This window comes from Taudactylus pleione, unplaced genomic scaffold (assembly GCF_031769625.1).
Source record: "Taudactylus pleione unplaced genomic scaffold, aTauple2 ptg000109l, whole genome shotgun sequence".
Taxonomy (NCBI): Eukaryota; Metazoa; Chordata; class Amphibia; order Anura; family Myobatrachidae; genus Taudactylus; species Taudactylus pleione.
In genome coordinates, this window is record NW_028284511.1 from 11491401 (window position 1) to 11514821 (window position 23421).

Below are 23421 nucleotides of genomic sequence, written 5' to 3' on the forward strand. Positions count from 1 at the left end.
ATACACATAGCCACATATGCACACACACAGATAGCCACATATATACATACAGCCACATATGCACATACAGATAGCCACATATATACATACAGCCACATATGCACATACAGATAGCCACATATATACACACAGCCACATGTATACACACAGATAGCCACATATATACACTAGGGATGAGCGGGTTCGGATTTCTGAAATCCGAGCCCCCCCGATCCGAGTCGTATCCGAGTCAGGCTCGACTTTTCCGCCTGACTCGGAACTGAAATAGAGGCAAAACGTCATCATCCCGCCTTCCGGCTCTCGCGGGTTTTGGATTCTATATAAGGTACCCTGCATTGGCACCATTTTCTCACTCTGGCTGTGGACAGTGAAGAGGGAGGGTGGGAGCTAGGGCTGGCTGGGCTGTGTTGTGCTGCTGTTGTCCATAGGGGCTGTGACCACTCAGTCCATAGGGGCTGACTGGGATGTGTTGTGCTGCTGTCATAGGGGCTGGCTGGACTGTGTTGTGCAGTCAGTTGTCCATAGGGGCTGTGTCCACTCCAAAGTCTATAGGGGCTGGCTGGACTGTGTTGTGCAGTGTCCCATAAAGGCTGTAGTCCTAGAGGGGTGCTGTAGTGTTGTCCAGGGGGTGATCTGTGCATCAGGGGTGCTCCCCCAAAGTGTACTCCAAAAACAAATATTTATTTTTTTCTGTGTTTGTGAATTGTGTGCGCAGTAGCCGCATGTGCAACTACAAAGTAACGCCAAGCATGCGCCTGTGTTATAAGTAAAGGGCCGGCTGCCTTGACCATTAAAGGGTGCTGTAACCCCCAAAGTGCACTCCAAACAAAATAACAAATTATTTTCTGTGTTTGTGAATTGTGTGCACTGTGGCTGCACATGCATCAACAAAGGAGCAGCGCCAAGCGTGCTCCTGTGTCATAAGTAAAGGGCCGAATGGCTTGTCATTTAAAGGGTGCTGTAACCCCCAAAGTGCGCTCCACAAAAAATAAAAAATTCTTTTTTTTTCTGACTTTGTGAATTGTGTGGGCTGTAGCCGCACCTGCATCCTCAAAGCAGCAGCGACAAGTGTGCGTCTGTCTGTTAAAGGGTGGTGTAACCCTCAAAGTGCGCTCCACAAAAAATAAAGAAATTGTATTTTTTTTTCTGTCTCTGTGAATTGTGTAGGCTGTAGCCGCACCTGCATCCTCAAAGCAGCAGTGACAAGTGTGCGTCTGTCTGTTAAAGGGTGGTGTAACCCCCAAAGTGCACTCCAACAAAAATAAAACATTTTCTTCTGTGTTTGTGAATTGTGTGCACTGTACGTGCATCAACAAAGGAGCAGCGCCAAGCATGTGCCTGTGTCCCATAAGTCTGTTAAAGGGTGGTGTAACCCCCAAAAAGTGTCCTCCACAAAAAATAAACAATTCTTTTTTTTCTGTGTTTGTGTGCGAAATGTATGCACAGTAGCCGCACGTGCATCAACACAGCAGCAGCACCAAGCGTGCGCCTGTGTCATAAGTCAAGGGCCGGTTTGGACATCTGGTCCGGACTGAAGGACGTGCCAACAATTTCTGACATATCTACTGTCCTTTATTCAGAGGGTGCTCTATGCAAATCCCCAGGCAAGCTTCCTCCAGGGACTCACATCCAGCATCAGAGCACCTCCCCTGGCAGATTGGATAGGTAGCCTTCCAGGCAGGGGCACCGAGAGGGGGGGAGCAGGTACAGATTACCGGGGCCCAGGCTTCCTGAGGGGCCCGATGGGGGCCCGGGTCCGGTGCCACTCCCCCTCCCTCACAGCAGCCCAGCACACAGTGTGTGCTGAGCTGCAGTGGAGACTGCTCGTGGCTGCTGAGCAGCAGCCACAGCAGTCTCCTATGCCTGTGGGGGGGAGCGATCACACTGATCGCGCCCCCCTGGCTTTGAGCAGGGCTGAGGGGGCCCAGAGCGCCCCCGTCTCCAGCGTGCAGCGGCTGCAAATATTTTTTTCTTTTCCGGGAAGGGGGCGTGGCCACACCTCCCGCTATTAGGCCATGCCCCCTATTACTCGGGCCCACCGCGGCTCTCAGCGGGCCTGCTTCCGGGCTAACACGAAGTCTGGTAATTGTAATCCAGGGCAACATTAAAGTTATAGCATCCTTATTTTTACAGCTCCAAGGGCAGTCCACAGCAACTCATTACAGACAGCATACCAGGTGCTGTATTTGTAATCCAGGGTAAATGGGAGGGGTTACTGCTCCCCTATTTGTACAGATCCAGGGACACTCCACAGCAGCACCTCACAGACAGCATACCAGGTGCAGTATTTGTAATCCAGGGTAAATGAGAAGGGTTACTGCTCCCCTATTTGTACAGATCCAGGGACACTCCACAGCAGCACCTCACAGACAGCATACCAGGTGCAGTATTTGTAATCCAGGGTAAATGAGAGGGGTTACTGTTCCCCTATTTGTACAGATCCAGGGACACTCTCCACAGCAGCACCTCACAGACAAAATTTTTTAGAAATTCCTCCCAGACTCAGCACTGACAGCCCTGTGAAAGGTCTTATATAAGCTCTCCCTCACTCTCCTCCCTGTTGGTCCGGCATCTATGAGTGGACAGAGGGGACCCAGCAACAGGCCACCTACAGGGATCTCTGCCTGGACACCCAGGCTACCAATCAATGGGGCAGGATTTTCCCTCCTGAAATGGGTCGCTGACCAAGGGGCACTTTCTACCTCCCTGTCTGCACATGCTCAGTGGGGTTCAGGTAGAGCAAGGTCAGTCAAAGTTCACTATACCTGCCTATTATGTGGAATGGGACTGCAGTATATCTATGTGTACATACATAAAAAAAAATATTGGGGGACCCCTATTTGGGAACAGACTTGGGGGTACCACATACATATCCAGGAAATTCCTTACAGCACTCTCTGCTTCAACATTGCAAATGCTTCCCCATCTGTGTGCTGCTAGAGATGTTTTTAATAATGTAACCCCCCTTCAGTGTGCGGTGTGGTACATAGGTGCATTTGGAGTGATACACCTCCTATTGCCTCAGGCTAGCTCTCCAGGGTGTGGGCAATACCTGAGAAGGGGGTCCCTGACCATGCAGGCTTTATAACAGTCACACATATAGATACAGGTATAGATAGACACATGCAGCAACAGTTCTATTGAATAACTTGGGCGCCAGACCTTCTCTTATAAAAATAAACCAATTTATTTCTCTCCTCCTGCACATGACTTTACAGGACAAGAATATGGTTACAGCAGCTTCTCCTCTCCCTCCAGCTCATATATTTGGCATGTCAGATGGTATATGACAATCTTATGGATATGGTTACATTACATCACACTCTTCTTCACCAGCACAGTCTTTAAGCACAGTCACAATGAATGCTTTGCATTTTACCCACACAGGTCCACCTGGCCCTTTGCTGGCTGGTGCCTGTAGTTCTCCACTTCATATGTGCAGGTCCACCTGGCCCTTTGCTGGCTGGTGCCTGTAGTTCTCCACTTCATATGTGCAGGTCCACCTAGCCCTTCGCTGGCTGGTGCCTGTAGTTCTCCACTTCATATGTGCAGGTCCACCTAGCCCTTTGCTGGCTGGTGCCTGTAGTTCTCCACTTCATACGTGCAGGTCCACCTAGCCCTTTGCTGGCTGGTGCCTGTAGTTCTCCACTTCATACGTGCAGGTCCACCTAGCCCTTTGTTGGCTGGTGCCTGTAGTTCTCCACTTCATACTTCAGGTCCACCTAGCCCTTTGCTGGCTGGTGCCTGTAGTTCACTTCATACATGCAGGTCCACCTGGCCCTATGCTGGCTGGTGCCTGTAGTTCCACAGCTTCACACACATCTCACATAACTTCTTTTGCACTCTGCCTCTCCTTTGTCTCTTCTAAGACAATATACAGAGTGTCTCATACACAGTCTGCCTCTCTCTGCTCCCCTTCTCTTTCACATGGGACAGCAATATACAGACTTTTCTATTGCAGCTATCAGACGCTCAGCTGCTGCCCATCCCTATCCTACAGGAATGGCTCCTATAGCCACACTGCTACCACAGTGACCCCCCCTTTAATGGCTGCTGGGTGGCTTTTATGCATAAGGGACTCCTCTGGTACCTTAACAGTAAAAGCTCCTGGGAAATTCCTCTTCCCCATCTCTTCAACACATATACTTGCATCTCTTACCCCTCTCATGGGTGCTGAACACTTCACTGGGCGGCTCACACTGCAACCTTCCAGCTCTTTCTCTGTGGTCTCTCACAGACTTTATCTCAGTGGTCTCACTCCAGACCTATTTCTCCTTTGGCGTTAGATGGGCATCGTGGCAGTCACCACGGCCCCGCCAATCTCCCCCTGCCAGGGGAGCACGAGGGCTACATTTCTGCTTCCAGCTCTGAAGCTTCCCAAAGATGTCTGCCCTCTCCCAAATTCTTCTTCTCAACCCCCTTTGTTCTCTCCCCCTCCTCCCCCTGCTCTGCCAGCTACACACCCAGTCTTCCCACCCCTGCGTGTCTATCTCTCCAGCCCCTCCTTTACCTGAAAACTGATCCGGGTCTCAGGCATGTAATATCTACAACAGGAAGCAAGCTCTAACACTGAGAGGGGTGTATTTACAAATACCATCCCTTAGAGGGTGTTACATACTCCCCCCATTAGGTAGGTATACTTTAAAATATATACATTATTTTGGTATACCTGGCTAATCACTTGCACATGCAGGCACACCCGACTTACACTGGTGCACACATGTAAAACCTTGCAATTTCGTATGTCACCCCACATAATAAAAAAAAATCTCAGTGGTGAAAATCACATTAGATCACATTTGCATGGAAAAAACATTAGCAGTGAACAGTATGCACAAAAAATTCACATTTTCAACAATATATCCCACTACCCCCAATGTGTATAATAACACAAGAGTCACGGGTGTCCTCAAACACGTTTGTTCATACATGAGTTATAAATGACAATTTTAATGTCATACAACGAAGTACCTGCCAGGCCTGCCCGTTGAGTCTCCTCCCCTCCTCGGGTCAAAAGGAGACAGGTGGCTCTCGTGGCCCCTCCCAATACCCCCAAACTTTTGCGGGTGCAGGGTGCACTCCCCCCAGCTCTTCTCTAATGCTGGGCAACTTTTTACATGTGCTCCCCCCAACTTCTGGAGGAACACACAACAATTCCGCTGAGCTCGCTCTCCTCGCTTCCCACGCAGATGGGATGAACGGCACTACAAGTCCCAACAAAACTTCACACATGTGCTTCTGCTTTTAAACAGTCTCTGAAACACTTTGGCACTACCACCATTTTGTACTTGACACTTTGTCCTACAGCGGAGTTACACTGGTAACTTTAAACAATGGGGTCAATCTCCGCCTCCTGAACCCTTGGTCTCGCTGGGACACCCAGAGAAGATCAGACACAGTGTCTACCAAGGCGTTTGCTCCGGCTGGATTTACTGCATTTAGTCTCTGTATCCTGCGAGCACTTCTTCCATCTTACTGTGCTCAAGCCCCACGTTGGGCGCCATTTTGTAACCCCCCTTCAGTGTGCGGTGTGGTACATAGGTGCATTTGGAGTGATACACCTCCTATTGCCTCAGGCTAGCTCTCCAGGGTGTGGGCAATACCTGAGAAGGGGGTCCCTGACCATGCAGGCTTTATAACAGTCACACATATAGATACAGGTATAGATAGACACATGCAGCAACAGTTCTATTGGATAACTTGGGCGCCAGACCTTCTCTTATAAAAATAAACCAATTTATTTCTCTCCTCCTGCACATGACTTTACAGGACAAGAATATGGTTACAGCAGCTTCTCCTCTCCCTCCAGCTCATATATTTGGCATGTCAGATGGTATATGACAATCTTATGGATATGGTTACATTACATCACACTCTTCTTCACCAGCACAGTCTTTAAGCACAGTCACAATGAATGCTTTGCATTTTACCCACACAGGTCCACCTGGCCCTTTGCTGGCTGGTGCCTGTAGTTCTCCACTTCATATGTGCAGGTCCACCTAGCCCTTCGCTGGCTGGTGCCTGTAGTTCTCCACTTCATACGTGCAGGTCCACCTAGCCCTTTGCTGGCTGGTGCCTGTAGTTCTCCACTTCATACGTGCAGGTCCACCTAGCCCTTTGCTGGCTGGTGCCTGTAGTTCTCCACTTCATACGTGCAGGTCCACCTAGCCCTTTGTTGGCTGGTGCCTGTAGTTCTCCTCTTCATACTTCAGGTCCACCTAGCCCTTTGCTGGCTGGTGCCTGTAGTTCACTTCATACATGCAGGTCCACCTGGCCCTATGCTGGCTGGTGCCTGTAGTTCCACAGCTTCACACACATCTCACATAACTTCTTTTGCACTCTGCCTCTCCTTTGTCTCTTCTAAGACAATATACAGAGTGTCTCATACACAGTCTGCCTCTCTCTGCTCCCCTTCTCTTTCACATGGGACAGCAATATACAGACTTTTCTATTGCAGCTATCAGACGCTCAGCTGCTGCCCATCCCTATCCTACAGGAATGGCTCCTATAGCCACACTGCTACCACAGTGACCCCCCCTTTAATGGCTGCTGGGTGGCTTTTATGCATAAGGAACTCCTCTGGTACCTTAACAGTAAAAGCTCCTGGGAAATTCCTCTTCCCCATCTCTTCAACACATATACTTGCATCTCTTACCCCTCTCATGGGTGCTGAACACTTCACTGGGCGGCTCACACTGCAACCTTCCAGCTCTTTCTCTGTGGTCTCTCACAGACTTTATCTCAGTGGTCTCACTCCAGACCTATTTCTCCTTTGGTGTTAGATGGGCATCGTGGCAGTCACCACGGCCCCGCCAATCTCCCCCTGCCAGGGGAGCACGAGGGCTACATTTCTGCTTCCAGCTCTGAAGCTTCCCAAAGATGTCTGCCCTCTCCCAAATTCTTCTTCTCAACCCCCTTTGTTCTCTCCCCCTCCTCCCCCTGCTCTGCCAGTTACACACCCAGTCTTCCCACCCCTGCGTGTCTATCTCTCCAGCCCCTCCTTTACCTGAAAACTGATATGGGTCTCAGGCATGTAATATCTACAACAGGAAGCAAGCTCTAACACTGAGAGGGGTGTATTTACAAATACCATCCCTTAGAGGGTGTTACAATAACAAAAGCAATCAATAACTAAATCGGTTCTGTACAATGTAATTTTCATCTTTATAATACTGAAATGTACAGTATTGCCTTTTTCCATTGCTTCACATCTATCCCCTTTAAACATTCTTTATTTTAATAAATAATTCTTGCTCCCACTACTTCTCAAACACTTCTCTTTATATTTCACTTTTGCAGTTGTGCTCATACATTTAGCAGTACTGTTTTTTTACATGTATTTTTGAACATTTAACTACACTGTCTCCAGCAGTGGCTCCTGCCCTCTTACCTGAGGAGGGGCGGGCTGTCGCTGCTGCTAGACTGGCCATGGCCGGTCGGTTCCCTGCGCCTGAACAATGAATCTGGCAGGAGCCAGGACCAGTGCTTGTGCATGAGCGGTGGTGACAAAGCGCATAACACCGGCTTCTGAGGACTGCAGTGTTTGCAGTACCTCGAAGCCCTTTAGGGCTGCCTGAAAGAGAAAGCAGTGGCTTCCAATGGATGCCGCTGTCTGCTAATCACAGCCCGGACTGGCAGCCCAAGGGGCAGGAGACACCTCCCCCTGGGTGTGCCTGTCCTGTGCATGACTTGCAGGTGGCATTAACAATGGGAAACCACCTCCACTCACAGTGTAGCCAGTGCAGCCATGGACTAAATACCGATGCTGGATGCCCGAACCATGAGGATCCTGACTGTGGTTGGCAAGTACCCTAACCTTCCCCTCTCCCCTCCTAACCCTAACCCCCCCTTAATGGTGCCTAACCCTAACCTCACCCCGTTGGTGCCTAACCCTAACCTCCTGCAGGTGTCTTCAAATAGGTTCACTTGAACCCAAATGTTTTGACAAAGGGTGTGTTTGCCGTGTCTTTTCGTAGATGGCGATTCATATGAGGATTTTTGTGGACCTGCTAAGGAACCTGAGACTGTATTTTACCATCTGCCTCTCAGGTCATATATGTATCCTCTAAAATATCATTATTTGGTTGTATGACAAATTGCATGTAATGTTTTTTTATCTGGAATCCTTTTTATTGGAAATATTTTTGGAATTTTTTATATTCATTAAATACTTTTTTTGTTCAGATTTATGCATGAGCCTCCTGCACCCATTTCTTTTCAGAACATTTAAAGGAATATTCATGAAAGAAACCTTTATATGCATGAACCAAGAGGAGACTATTACTCCTTATAAAGGAAGTGTGTGACGGGGGATGAAATCTATTCTTAAAAATACCTTTACGTGTATGATACAAGATAGCACTAATGTAAGTGAGGCATTCTGAAATACAGTAAGAAGGAATACACTGACAAACCACATTGAAAAGAAACCTTTATGTGCAAGAACCAAGACACATTTAATGTATGTTCCTATAGGAACCCTAGAAAAAGAAAACATCAGTCACGAGAATCTGAGTTCTCCTTGTTTTTAAAAAAATTTATATATGGTTATTATAATTTTATTAGATTGTTATCTTGCAAACCATTGACATATATGTTCTGTTCATATATTGGTAATACTTTTTAGTCTTTTCTAGTACGCTTCTTTAGAACCTTTCTGTCCTGCTGTGTTGTATGATTTGTTTTAAGATGTAGTGAACCTTATTGGTATAGGTTCAGAGGGAGCAGCCACCTCATTGGCGCCAGATTCTAGCAACTCTATTCCTTTTCTCCCAAAGGGTCTGATTCAGCAGCACACTAGTGCACTGCTGTACACAGATTCCCGATGGTCGGGAATCTGTAACAACACCTATTCTGTACTGTGCATGTGCAGTATGAGTCCTGCGTGTTTGCATGCAGAGTGGCAGCAGACTGTCAGTGATTAACAGTCTGCTGCCATTTGGTGGCGGGATGGAGGCATGTCACCATCGTTGGGGGGGAGGGAAGAGGCTGGGATCTCTGTTGGCTGACAAGGATTTCCTGGCCTCTTTCTCTCATCTCTAGCGGCCAGCTTGCATGATCCCATGGGTTACTTAGCCAGCCGAAGTTCCCTCAGATTATCTGATGCTGTGTACAACGCAGCACGGATAAGTAATGCATGCAGGATGCGTGATGCCTCTTGCTACATTACCATAATTGCAAGGCTGGAATTGCAAAGCTACTTGCGTGTAGGGTTGAGCGGATTCAGATTTTCAAAATCCGAACCCCCCGAGCCTCCCCGGTCCGAGCCGGGAACTGATTCCAGCACGGGTTTTCCCACCAGACTCAGTTCCCAGAACGAGGCAAAACGTCATCTTCCTGGTGTCAGATTCTCACAAGACCCAGACTTTGCACATTTCGTGCCTCCCGCCCCACCATCTTCACTCCAGTCCTGGAGAGGGTAGTGAGAGGATGTGTCTCTCTAGTGTCTGTGGGAAAGTGGCATGGCATGGCGACCTGCTCTGCTGTATCAGTCTGGGGAAACCTGCTCTGCTGTATCAGTCCAGTCCAATGGTGCTGTGCAGCTGTATCAGTCTGGAGGTGATCTGCTCTGCTGTATCAGTCCAGTCCAGTGGTGCTGTGCTGCTGTATCAGTCTGGGGATGATCTGCTCTGCTGTATCAGTCCAGTCCAATGGTGCTGTGCAGCTGTATCAGTCTGGGGGTGATCTGCTCTGCTGTATCAGTCCAGTCCAATGGTGCTGTGCAGCTGTATCAGTCTGGGGGTGATCTGCTCTGCTGTATCAGTCCAGTCCAGTGGTGCTGTGCTGCTGTATCAGTCTGGGGGTGATCTGCTCTGCTGTATCAGTCCAGTCCAGTGGTGCTGTGCTGCTGTATCATTCTGGGGGTGACCTGCTCTGCTGTATCAGTCCAGTCCAGTGGTGCTGTCCTATGCTGTATATTCAGTCCAAATAATTTTTACAGGGGCTGCCCTGTGTGGTGTAGGGTTATGGTGCCCTGTGCTGTGTATTCACTCCAGTCTTCAAACAAAAAGGGGTGATTTAATTCATCCAAATAATTTTTACAGGGGTTATTTAATTCATCCAAATAATTTTTACAGGGGCTGCCCTGTGTGGTGTGCTGCGTATTCACTCCAGTCTCCAAATAAAAATGGGTGATTTAATTCATCCAAATAATTTTTACAGGGGTTATTCACTCCATAAAACTAATGCACTCCATAAAACTAATGGAGGACAAAAATTTGGAATATAAAATAGGGACAGATCAAGAACCACTTCCTCAAAGTGCTGAAGCTGCTGCCACTAGTCATGACATAAACGATGAAATGCCATCAACATCGTTTGCCAAGGCCGATGCCCAATATCATAGTAGAGGGCATGTAAAATCCAAAAAGCCAAAGTTCAGTAAAATGACCCAAAAAAAATAAAAGGAGAAACATAGATTTGCCAATATGCCATTTACGACACGGAGTGGCAAGGAACGGCTAAGGCCCTGGCCTATGTTCATGACTAGTGGTTCAGCTTCACATGATGATGTAAGCCCTTCTCCTCCCGCTAGAAAATGAAAAGAGTTAAGCTGTCAAAAGCACAGCAAAGAACTGTGCGTTCTAAAAAGATATCACAAATCCCCATGGAGAGTCCAAGTGTGGCGACAGTTGCGATGCCTGACCTTCCCAACACAGGATGGGAAGAGGTGGCTCATCCCACCAATTGCCCACCCTCTACAAGTGCTGGAAGGGGCACCCACAGTCCAGTTGCTGATATTCAAATTGAAGATGTCACCGTTGAAGTACAACAGGCTGAGGATATTGGTGTAGCTGGTGCTGAGGAGGAAGTTGATGAGGAGGATTCTGATGGTGATGGGTTTTGTTTAAATCAGGCACCAGGGGAGATAGTAGTTGTCCATGGGATGAAAAAGCCCATTGTCATTCCTGGGCAGAAGACCAAAAAATTCACCTCTTCAGTCTGGAAATATTTCTATCCAAATCCGGACAACAACTGTCTTGCCCTATGTAGCTTATGTAAAGGTGTAATAAGTAGGGGCAAGGATGTTAACCACCTAGGAACATCCTCCCTTATACGTCACCTGCAGCACGTTCATAAAAAGTCATCGTCAAGTTCAGAAACTGTGGCTAAGACCGTAAGCAGTCCAGGGACACCTAAATCGCTTTGTCCTGCTGTATCCAAGCGCCTGCAAACCACACCAGCAACCCCACCAGCAAACCCCCTCATCAATTTCCTCCTCAATCAGGATCAGAAGTAGTCCTGCAGGCCATGTCACTGGCATGACTGACTCCTCTCCTATCCGGGATTCTTCCGGAGGATCCTGTATTGCTACGCCTACTGCTGCAGCTGCTGCTGTTGCTGCTGAGAGTTGTTCATCAACCCAGAGAGGAAGTTGGAACACCACTACTTCTTTTACTAAGCAACTGACCATCCAACAGACCTTTGCAATGAGGATGAAGTATGACAGCAGTCATCCTGTTGCAAAGTGGATAACTGAGGCCTTGACTGCTATGTTGGTGTTAGACGTTCTTCCAGTATCCGCCATTAGTGCAGTGGGATTTAGACAATTGATGGAGATAGTGTGTCCCTGGTACCAAATCCTGTCTAGATTCCACTTCACTAGGCAAGTGATACCGAGAATGTACAGAGATGTCAGAAAAAGTCTCCTCAGTGTCCTAAAAAATGCGGTTGTACCCAATGTCCACTTAACCACAGACATGTGCACAAGTGGAACAGGGCAGACTAAGGACTATATGACTGACAGCCCACTGGGTAGATATATTGCCTTACGCAGCAACAACAGCAGCGTCACCAGTAGTCGCATCTCAGAAATGCCAGCTTGTTCCAAGCAGGCCACGCTGTGTATCACTGGTTTCAGCAAGAGGCACACCGCCGATAACCTCTTAGAGAAACTGAGGGAAATCATCGCCCAATGGCTTACCCCACTTAGACTCTCCTGGGGATTTGTGATATCTGACAATGCCACCAATATTGTGCGGGCATTATATCTGGGCAAATTCCAGGATGTCCCATGCTTTGCTCACACAATAAATATGGTGGTGCCAAATTCTTTGAAAAACAACGGCGCCGTGCAGGAGACGTATTTGGTGGCCCAAAAAATTTTGGGCCACTTTCGCCATTCAGCGACTGCGTGCCGAAGACTGAAGCACCAGCAAACACTCTTGAACCTGCCCCGCCATCACCTGAAGCAAGAGGTTGTTACATGGTGGAACTCAACCCTCTATATGCTTCAGAGGATAGAGGAGCAGCAAAAGGCCATTCAAGCCTATACATCCACCTATGACATTGGCAAAGGAGGGGGTATACACCTGACTCAAGTGCAGGGGAGAATGATTTCCATGTTGTGCAAGGTTCTTCAGCCCTTCGAACTTGCCACACATGAAATCAGTTCAGACACTGCCAGCTTGAGTCAGGTAATTTCCCTCATCAGGCTTTTGCAGAAGCAGCTGGAGAAAGTGAAGGAGAAGCTAAGATGGAGCAATTCTGCTCAGTATGTGGGACTTTTGGAATAAGCTCTTCATTCGCTTTGCCAGGATTCGAGGGTGGTCAATCTGTTGAAATCAGACCACCACATTTTGGCCACTGTGATCGACCCTAGGTTTAAAGCCTACATGGTGTCTCTCTTTCCGGCGGACACAAACCTGCAGAGGTGCAAAGACCAGCTGGTGAAAATACTGTCAGCTGAAGCGGAAAGTGACAAGGCAACAGCTCCTTCTTCATTTTCTCCCGCAACTGGGGCTTCCAGGAAACAACTTAGGTATCCTAAGCAACCTGTTGGCGGTGATGCAGGGCAGGCAGGACCAAGTTTGGACATCTGGTCTGGACTGATGGACCTGCCAACAATTTCTGATGTCTACTGTAACTGCATATGATGCTGTCACCATTGAAAGAATGGTGGAGGATTACAGCGTTGACTGCATCCAAGTAGGCATGTCAGACAGTCCGTACCTGTACTAGCAGGAAAAAGAGGCAATTTGGAGGCCCCCTGTACAAACTGGCTCTATTTTACCTAAGTTTCCCCCCCTCCAGTGTGTACTCTGAAAGAATTGTTATTGCAGCCGGGAACCTTGTCAGCGAAAAGCATAGGAGGTTGCTTCCAATGTGGAGAAGATGATGTTATTAAAATGAATTATCAATTCTTCTGGGAAGACCAGCCTCCAGATAGTACAGTGGGATCTGTGGTGGTGGATTCCAGTGGGGATGAATTAATACTCTGTGAGGATGAGGATGCACACAACACTGAAGAGGGTGAGGAATTGGTGGATGAGGACGAGGACAACATCTTGCCTCAGTAGAGCCAGTTTGTGCAGGGACAAGATTAATTGCCAGCTTGTTTTTTGGGGGCCCAAACAAACCAATCATTTCAGCCACAATTGTGTGGCAGACCCTGGCGCTGAAATGATTGATTTGTTAAAGTGTGCATGTCCTGTTTACACAACATAAGGGTGGAGGGGAGGGCCCAAGGACAATTCCATATTGCATCTCTTTTTTTTCTTTGCATTATATACTCTTTGGGGCCTTGTTTTTCAAACTGCCATCCTGTCTGCCACTGCAATGCCACTCCTAGATGGGCCACGTGTTTGTGCCGCTTGTGTCGCTTAGCATAATCATCTAGCTACCTCAGTACCACCTTTGGCCTAAAAACAATATTGTGAGGTGTTCAGAATAGACTGGAAATGAGTGGAAATTAATGTTATTGAGGTTAAAAATAGCGTATGGACAAAAACAAAACAAATTCTGTGATTTTAGCTGAATTTATGCTTTTTTCCCAAAAAATACAGATCCAAAACCAAAACCCAAAACCCGGAAGGGTGGTTTTGGAAAAACAAATCCAGATCCAAAACATGAAGAAAGATCCAGATCCAAAACCAAAACACGAAAAACAAAAAGTGTCCAGTGCACACTCCTACTTGCGTGCAATTTAGCAACTCCGTCCTAAGCTGAATCAGGCCCAAAGTGTACTGATCTTACTCAGGACATCTATATAACATTATACTGCAAACTTTTTAACCCCAACTGTGCTGGGGATTTTAATTGTTTATATCTGATACTGTACATCAGGAAAATAAGTGATATTACAGGAGTGACATTCTTCATTTATTCAACTATTACTGCTTATTCTACAATGGAAATGGTATATCTCAGCTCAGGTGGCTCTGCAATGTTTACCCTTTATTTACCTTGTCTGTTTGGTCAGAGTTTCCTATTTGCTACTGCAGAGCAAATAGACAAGGGAAGTATAGGGTAAGCAACGTACTGCAAGAACATGTTGAAACGTGTTGTTACAGTGTGTACATGGCACTTATTGGATTTCTGTGGAGAACATCGTGGGACAAAAGGTAAGTATTGGATCTTTTTTTCAGGTACTTCCATAGGATACTTTACGGTGACAAGGGCATGTGAACATCTGGCAGGTGAACACCTGTAGGCACTCCCATAATTAGGCCATATTCAATTTGGGCCCGTATTCAGTTTGATTCGCACCCGTGATACTTTTCCGCCTCCCGGACTTTCCGCCTACTTCGCCTGTTTTACAGGCGGAAAAGTATCGCAGAGACGTGTGATACTTTTCCTCCTCCCGGACTTTCTGCCTTCTTCCCCTGTTTTGCAGGCGGAAAAGTATCGTGGGTGTGAATCAAATTGAATATGGCTCATAGTGATCCCCCATGTCAGTGCATCTTATGGGGGGGTGTCAGGTTGTTTTACACCAATCTGACAGGATTTTTTGCCTGTTTCAGTTTTGGCGGGTGCCCTTTTTGCATCCTTTCCAATTCAATACGGGCCATTGTTTCAAATTGATTTGTTTTAGTCTAATCTCATTTTTTTATTTATTTTATTAAAACACAGCTGCTGCACCAAGGAGGTCAAGAACTCCTAAAATACCTCGCATGGAAAGGTCAATGGAGCAGGCTGGAGAGTTAAGCCAATGTGACATTAAAGTCTACAACAATAGAAATGTCGAAATTATGTTCTACACATATTATTTATTATAAAGTATTTAAAAGGTAATGATAGAGATGTGTACACATGCATAGCCTCCTTGCATGTTAAACATGCCTTATAATTTTTACGTTTTTTTTTTATATTATAGACATTTTAATTGTAACAATGTGTTTTATTTGCACATCAATGGAAAAAGAATACACAAGCAGCTTCTGCTGATTCCAATGATATGCGGCATACCTTAATTTTTGGAGAGACAACGGGTGTATCTGCATGCCAAATGCTATGTTACAGTGTCATAAGCGATGCCACTGTAATGTAGCAGTAATCATGCAGACACACCTGTTGTCACTACTGAATGTACCAGTTCTACTGGATTTTATTTACATTTTTCAGGATCATCAGGAGTTTCTGTGCCTCCACTGCGGACCACATCACCAGCGTCTAGGGTCCGAGGAAGTCATTTTGGCTTGTGGGCTACACGTCTGAGGAGGAGGAGAAGGCTGAGGCAACCTATGGAGATAACAAGTCAAAATCTACCTGCACAGCACCAACAGCCACCAACACATCAAACAGCACAGCCACCCACGCCCAGTGCAGATGAGCTGGCTCAGTCCCTGCACACCTTCAGTCAACACCAGATGCAGTACATGGAGATGCAAAAAATTCAAATGGACAGCATCACACACCAGCTCAGGAAGCTAAATAGGACCTCCGCAGTAGTCCAGGGGACCCTCACCCGTATGGCTAGTGACTTCAGTAGGCATCTGATGGAGCTAACACAGGTCGCCAGAGACCAAAATGCTGCCATACGGGAGCAAACACAGGCCTTTGTGGCATTACAAAGGGAGCTGGTGGCACAAAGGGCCCTTAGGGAAGTGCCATCAGCATCTACACCCAGCTCACAAGCCACCAGTCCCCAAACAGCCTCACCAATGAGTCCCCCGAGGCGAAGTGCCCGTACAAGGGGGGGTGCAACTATATGGTCGGGAAGGGGTAGAGGTTCATCTGCCTCACAGTAATTTTGGTTGTTTTTATAATTTGTGTTTTTTTTTTCCTGGTACCTTACTAGTTTAGTAAAGTAAGTTGAATTAAATTTGTGTCTGTCTTCCTTTATAAACTAAACTTAGATTGGTTCATTTATTTTGAACTATATTTAAATGGAACAGATGTTTGTATTTAATTAGCTGCAAAAAGTTGGTTTCCGGGAAAAAAAAACACAGATTGTGACTTTTCGCCGTGGCGAAAACTTATCCCCAAGACTTTTCGATGAGGACGAAAACTCTATGCCAAAATATGGGGATCATTTTTCAGCACACTACAGGGTTTAAAAAAAAGTCAAGGATTTTGGCTCCTAATTGAATATCTGATCGATTTAGACACTTTTAAAAGAATTAAGAATTATGAGTATTTACATCATTAAAAAGGTGATTTTACACTTATATGCATATTTATATATGTTTATGGATTGAAAGATTTCTTTGTAACATTTTTGAAAAAAGATTAAAATTTTTAACATACCACTCTCCATTGTCACTTTGGTCTATTTTTTGGCGAGATTATGGTAATGTTTTATGTGCGATTTTCGAACTTGTGCCCTATTACATTGCACGAGTTGTATATACAACCTGGGGAAACATCTGGATGCGAGTTTGAAAAATGTGCATTTGGAAAAATGCGAGTTTGCAGGATCGCGCACGCTATTAAATTGATGAGATTACAAAATGTGCGAGTTTTCCGGGAAACTCGCAAAATCTAAAATCTCGAACTCGATTACATCCCGCCCTTGACATCAGAACACTTCTGTTACTATGGAGACCCCTTAGCACTGACAGTAGGAATGAGGATGAAGGGTAGAGTGCTCTCCTCAGAACAGTTCTTGAAAGATTTCAGGTGGCTGTCCTCCTTATTCATGGGCAGGTTGAAAATCTAACATTATTGCAGGAGAAACTCCTTCAATATCAGACAGCTTTTGCTTCACTGTGAGCATTTCCAACCCTGTGATCTGTGCCTTCATAGGGAATTGAGCATCTTTTAATGTATATATGTGAGCTAGAGCCTCCCTCTGTCCCTCATTTATTTGCATATCATTACATCGGAGAGATAGCTTATACTTCACTTCCCCAGTCTCCTCAGTGACATTTTCACAAGCACTCATCACCTGCAGCACTATTTTAAGGTGACTTGAGAGGAAGAATAACTTGAAAGGACGCTGGGGTGTACATAGAAGATGGGGGTTTGTTGAGTCCGCAACCATGAGAAGATGTGGTAGAGCAGGAAGTGGACGAACTTGCCAGCTGCAGAATTGTGTCTAGATTTCACAATGGTTAATTCTGACAGCAAGTCCGTGACAAAAGTGCTGTCAAATGTGACACAAAGTAGAGTTAGGAAGAAGGTGAGACCCTCACCAGGAGAGGCATGCAAGAGTAGGTGATGCAGTTCCTCCAGACAGAAGAGGCAGTCAGACTCCAATCATCAAGTTTATAATTCGACAGAGATCCTAGTGTAGACATGCCCAGTGGAGTTCCAAGGTTGCAGATAAGTGTGCAGAGCATTCAAAATAACCAGGCCTTGGAGAACAAAAGATCTAATCAACAGAGGGGATCTTCAGCCAGCTCCCAGTATGCAAGGTAGCAGAGATCCAGCTTCAGTATGGCAGCCTCACGATCGCTATGGTGAGAAGGTCCAAGCACACATCACAGGAATTGGTGGAGCAGTCCAGAACAGGCCCGGAGAACTGATCCACATATTTACAGAGCCATTACACCACATACATTCTAATCTCCGTACTTATTTAGATGATTATTAGCAAAAGGCCCTCTCGGGTTTACATTTAAAGATCAACAGAAATATTTATATCATAGTGAGAGGCAACAGGGTGCACCGCCAACCGACGCGGCATTTCGCTTAAAAGCTTTATCAAGGTAAGCGAGCCGCTTACCGGAGCTGCCTTATATACCCGCGATCGTATCATTGGCAAGCGGGATATCAATCAGTCTAAAAACACCTATCATATCACACCACGTTGCTAGGTCCCGCCCTCTAGCTCTTGTTGATACTAGGGCCAGTGACGTGGTGTTCCAAGGATCATCAATCGCTTTCCGATCAGCACATTAGTTATCAGGCTGAAGTAATCAATCTCAGAGATCGATGTCTCTGTTAGCTTTGATATGAAGAAAAAACAGTGTTCATCCACAGTCTTATTGATCATAATCCCTCTAAGACTTATTATATTAATGTTAGAATGTTACACTGGATATATTTAGATCAAAAATCAAAGAGAATCATCAGGACTGGTCACATGATCATTATGTAGTATTAAGTTAGGGTCTATTAAGGATTATCTAATAGATGAACGATCAAAGATTCACTCCTGACAAGGCATTATCAATCTATCACCTATAATATGGATACAATTTGTCTCTCAAGATACTGAAATACATTATATAGGATAAATATTAAATATAAATATTCATATTAAGTGATTCTCCTAAGTGATTCAATATATAATAATTTGAATTCCCCACTCACAATTAATGTGATTACCTAAACATATATAGTGTTAATGGTGATATCAATAATCTATATAAAAAGAAAAAATTATAATTATAAAATATAAAAAATGTTGAAAATAATATTTAATGATCCTATTAAGTGATAAGTGTCACTGGAATCAACCAGTATTATTGTGCATGATTGCATTATACATTAATTATATCAAACCATACATAAAACTATACAGAAAAAAGTAAAATGCAAAACCAATCGTGTGAAACTGAATAAATAAAACGTGATAATAGATATAATAAAGGTGAAATATAATGTGTGTACTAATTATCTTCAAAGTAATGTATAAAATATTTACCCTAATTATTATTGTGATAACTGTGACATTCCGATTGCTATAAAATATAACCATAATTATTGTATTAAATATCTTTGATAATATTCTAAAATAATGTTGTTTATATCATTAAATAAAACAATGTAATAATATTTTCAAAATATTCTTATTGTTATCTAATTGTTCACTAATCAATAGAGAAAGGAATATTATATATTCCCATATATCTAGGGAGTCAAATGTTAACATATAAAATATAATGTGTGATGGTCATTATTCATCAATAAATCCATAATATAGATGGCATTATTTCAGGAAATCTAAATAACTGTTTTCTTCATTTAGACCCTTAGGTGTCAATGAATCTAATAGAAAAATTAATTTAGTTTCCTGTTTTAAGAGTTCAATATCCACATCTCCCCCTCTGATATTCATTTTGATTCTTTTTATTACAAAGGCTTGCAAACCATTGGGGTTTCCATCATGATATTTCAAAAAGTGTCTGGCTATAGGAGTCAGAGATCTGAACTTCTGTTTGTCTTGTTCCGCATTCCTTATGCTTCCAATATGTTCTAGAACTCTTATTTTAAATGGTCTTTTGGTCTTTCCAATATAGATCTTCTTACAAGGGCATTGAAGATTGTAATTACCCCTGCAGTGTCACAATTAATATGCTCCTTAATATGCCAGATCTTATTATACCTGTCACTAAAGGTGGTAGTTGTGATCATAGTTGGACATGCCTTACATGTTCCACACTTTCTAGATGCATTTTTGAAATATAGTTGTTTTCTCGGGGATTCCAAATGACTTTTCACCAAAATATCCCTCAGATTTTTGATCTCCTCCAGCTCATTTGGATTTTTTCTCCAACAATCTCAGCTAAATCCTGATCCGTGCATAAAACATCCAAGTGCTTATGTAAAATCTCTTGGATATTTTTCCATTCATAACAGAATGTTCCCATGAACCTGATACATTCTTGTTCTTTATCTTTCTTCTTGGGTATTAAGAGTTGATCCCTAGTATATGACCTAGTATCTTTGTATGCCTTCTTAATAGCTCTTCCACTATATCCTCGAGATTTTAATCTCGGACTCAGTTGTTTTGATCGTATTTGGAATGTATGTTCCTCTGAACAATTCCGTTTCATATGGAGGAATTCTCCTTTCGGTAGTCCTTTTAGCACTGGCGGAAAATGTGATCTTTCTCTATGCAAAATACTATTGGTGGATGTCTTTTTACGGAACAAATCAGATGAGATATGTCCATCACTTTCAATTGTCAATGTAATATCAAGAAAGTGTATTCTTTCTTGGCTTGCTTCGTGGGTTAATTTCAGATTAAATTCATTAGTATTGAGTCTCATCAAAAATTCTTCAAAGAGCTTAATTCCCCCTTCCCAAATTATCAAGAGGTCGTCGATGTATCTCAACCACAAAAGAATGTGCAGGTGCAAAGAATAAATTAAATAAAAGGCGCTGTCAGGAGCAGTTTGATCCAAGCAGCTGCAAAAGGAGGTAGTTAGTCTCCTAATTAAATTAATATAAAAAGCAAAAGTGCAGCGCTAATAAAAAACACATTTAATAATAAATAAAATGCCTAATTAGGGTATTTCTATTTTACAAGCTTTTGTGAGACATGCATGTCGATTTATAATTGATCTTTGTGCCTATGTTCAATCAACCATTTATGGTTTAATGTACTATTTAGTAGAATTGTTGGATTATTCTTTAATTTTATTTATTATTAAATGTGTTTTTTATTAGAGCTGCACTTTTGCTTTTTATATTCACAAAAGAATGTGGTTTGTGTAGGGATCATTTTCTTCATTACACACCCACTCCCTCTCCACCATCCCAGGTAGATGCCAGCATTAGTACACACATTATATTTCACCTTTATTATATCTATTATCACGTTTTATTTACTCAGTTTCACACGATTGGTTTTGCATTTTACTTTTTTCACTATAGTTTTATGTATGGTTAGATATAATTAATGTATAATGCAATCATGCACAATAATACTGGTTGATTCCAGTGACACTTATCACTTAATAGGATCATTAAATATTATTTTCAAAATTTTTTACCACTTTCACTTACCTAACACTTCAGACTTCACTGCTATTTTATTTTATTTTGTGTGGTGCCCTGGGTTGGTTTGGCTGGGGTGGTTTGGGGGTGCCCCACACCCCACACATGAACCCCCATAGTGTTAGGGACTTACCCGATGAGGTTACCTTGACGATGGTGGGTAAGCTCATAACTTTGGCCAAGTTTATGCCATAATCATTAATGGTTGTATGGTGCATCTGGTTTCTCTTTTTTCTATGTTGTAATATTAAGTCTCAGCTAGGTAGCACATCCCATTAGAAAGCGCTAGGGTGTGCAGTCCAGGCCCCCTTTCCACAAAATATTTAATTTATATTATGTGATTTTATATATATATATATATATATATATATATATATACACACACACACACACACACAGTACACACACATGAAGGCCGAGACTCCTTTAATCTGGACTAGCACCCCGCCCACCTGCCTCTGATGTACATTATTTAATTAGGGACCCATCATTTACTGACAGCATTGTCTGTATAACAAAGCCACAGGTGTTAGAGTCTGTGTTTGTTATGGACTCGGGGTGGTAACAGGAGTAACAGGTTTAAACTGAAAGGTGGGTTGTTTAATGTGAATGTTGGTAGACATGAACAATAAGATAAACTAAAGTCCAGCAATAAACAAACTAATATATGTGGCAGGAGGGAACTGTAGTGAGTGGGAATAAACAAATGTCCAGAACAGTGACAGAGATGAATGAGGTGAATCCACATAGACTGCAATAGGGGTATTCAGTATGGAGCGAAAACGCCGTTTCTGCAAGGTTTTCGCTCGGATGACATCATTTTCGCCGGTGTTACTTTACACCGTATTCAATTTGAAAAGTTTTCGCCGGTGCGAAAAGTATATTGCATTCGACCCTGCAGAAAAGTATCACCAAGGAATGGGTGCAGAATTGGGGTTTTGGGGTGCGACATTTCGGAAACCACCATGCAAGCTTCAGACAGTCTCCCAAAGGTAAACTGTGTCAAAAAATTTTTGAAAAATACCTCAGGAGGACCCCAAAAAAAGCACTTTCATTTTGGGGGCGAAAAAAAAAATTGGGGGATACAAAGTTAAAAACTAGCGATCAACAATATAGGGGGTCCCCAAGTATGCCCCAGGTGTTTTTTTCATTGCAGTTGTTTGCGGCAGGTGGATTTTTCACGTTTTTTAAACCTTCACTTTAGCAACTTTTAAATATGCTCACCCCCATTTTCAAATACCCCAAATTTGCTGGTACTACTTATTTTCAGCCAAAAACACTTCTAAATACTATTCTTCTCCACCTTCCCAAATCCGGAAAATAGCAGCTATTGAGCCCGTTTAAACAACCCAAAAACCTTCAGCAGGGCTAATCGGGGGTATCCAGAGTGATCCCCCATGTCAGACCATCTTTTTGGGAGTGTTAGGGTGATTTCCCCAAAAAACAGCGAAGTTTTCTCTGATTTCACTTTTGCCGGGTGCCATTTTCGCCGATTTCATATTGAATACGGGTATAATCGGGGGCGCGCGCGATACTTTTTCACCGGCAAAAGCTCTGATGTGCGGCACGCATAGACGGCGAAGTTTTCGTTTCATATTAAATACCCCTACTAGAGTATAGTAGAGATCCTGGTATTCTGAATAGTGACTGAGAGGGATATCCGGAAATGCTGTGAATGTTGGCTGAAAGGGAAATCCGGTAATGTTGTGATGATGGCTGAAGGAGAAACCGGTAATGCTGTGATGATGGCTGAAAGGAGAAATCCGGTAATGCTGTGATGATGGCTGATAGGGAAATCTGGTAATGCTGTGATGATGGCTGAAAGGAGAATCTGGTAATGCTGTGATGATGGCTGAAAGAGAATCCGGTAATGCTGTGAAGATGGCTGAAAGGGAAATCCGGTAATGCTGTGATGATGGCTGCGCAGGAATGGGTTAACTGAGGAGACAGGTTCAGGCAGGAGTGGGTCTGGTGGAAGGTGCAGGCTGATCTCCAGCGGAGTGCAAGGCAAGGCAGAGCAGTGCAGACTATGCAGGGAGCCGGAGGCTGACAAGGAGCTAGGGCAAGCTCCGAAGCACAAGACTAAGTTCAGGAGCGCAGAGAACTCTCTCTCACAGTTGATGCTGTGAACACGTTGCACTGGCATCTACAGGGTACTCTGAACACCCTTAAGTACCCAGTAACGGAACGTGATAGGCCAGAAAGAGCAGATGACCCACAGACAATTGGCCTGCTATGTCACATGGCCAAAGAAAACATGGTGGTACCCTGACGTGGAGATGCCACTAGACTTACCCTTGCCAGGATGGCCCAACACTGGCAGACCTCTGTGTACATGCAATGCCAGTCTCCACAAGGCAGCTCCCCCACCAGAAGGACCACGCCAAAGCGCCCTCACTGATAAGGACCGCAAACTTTCACACCGCGAAACCCGGGTCGTGACAGTACCCACCTCCATATGGGTGGCCTCAGGACACCTTCTAGGCTTTTCGAGATGAGCCAAGTGGAATTTGCTGATGAGTTTGGGAGCGT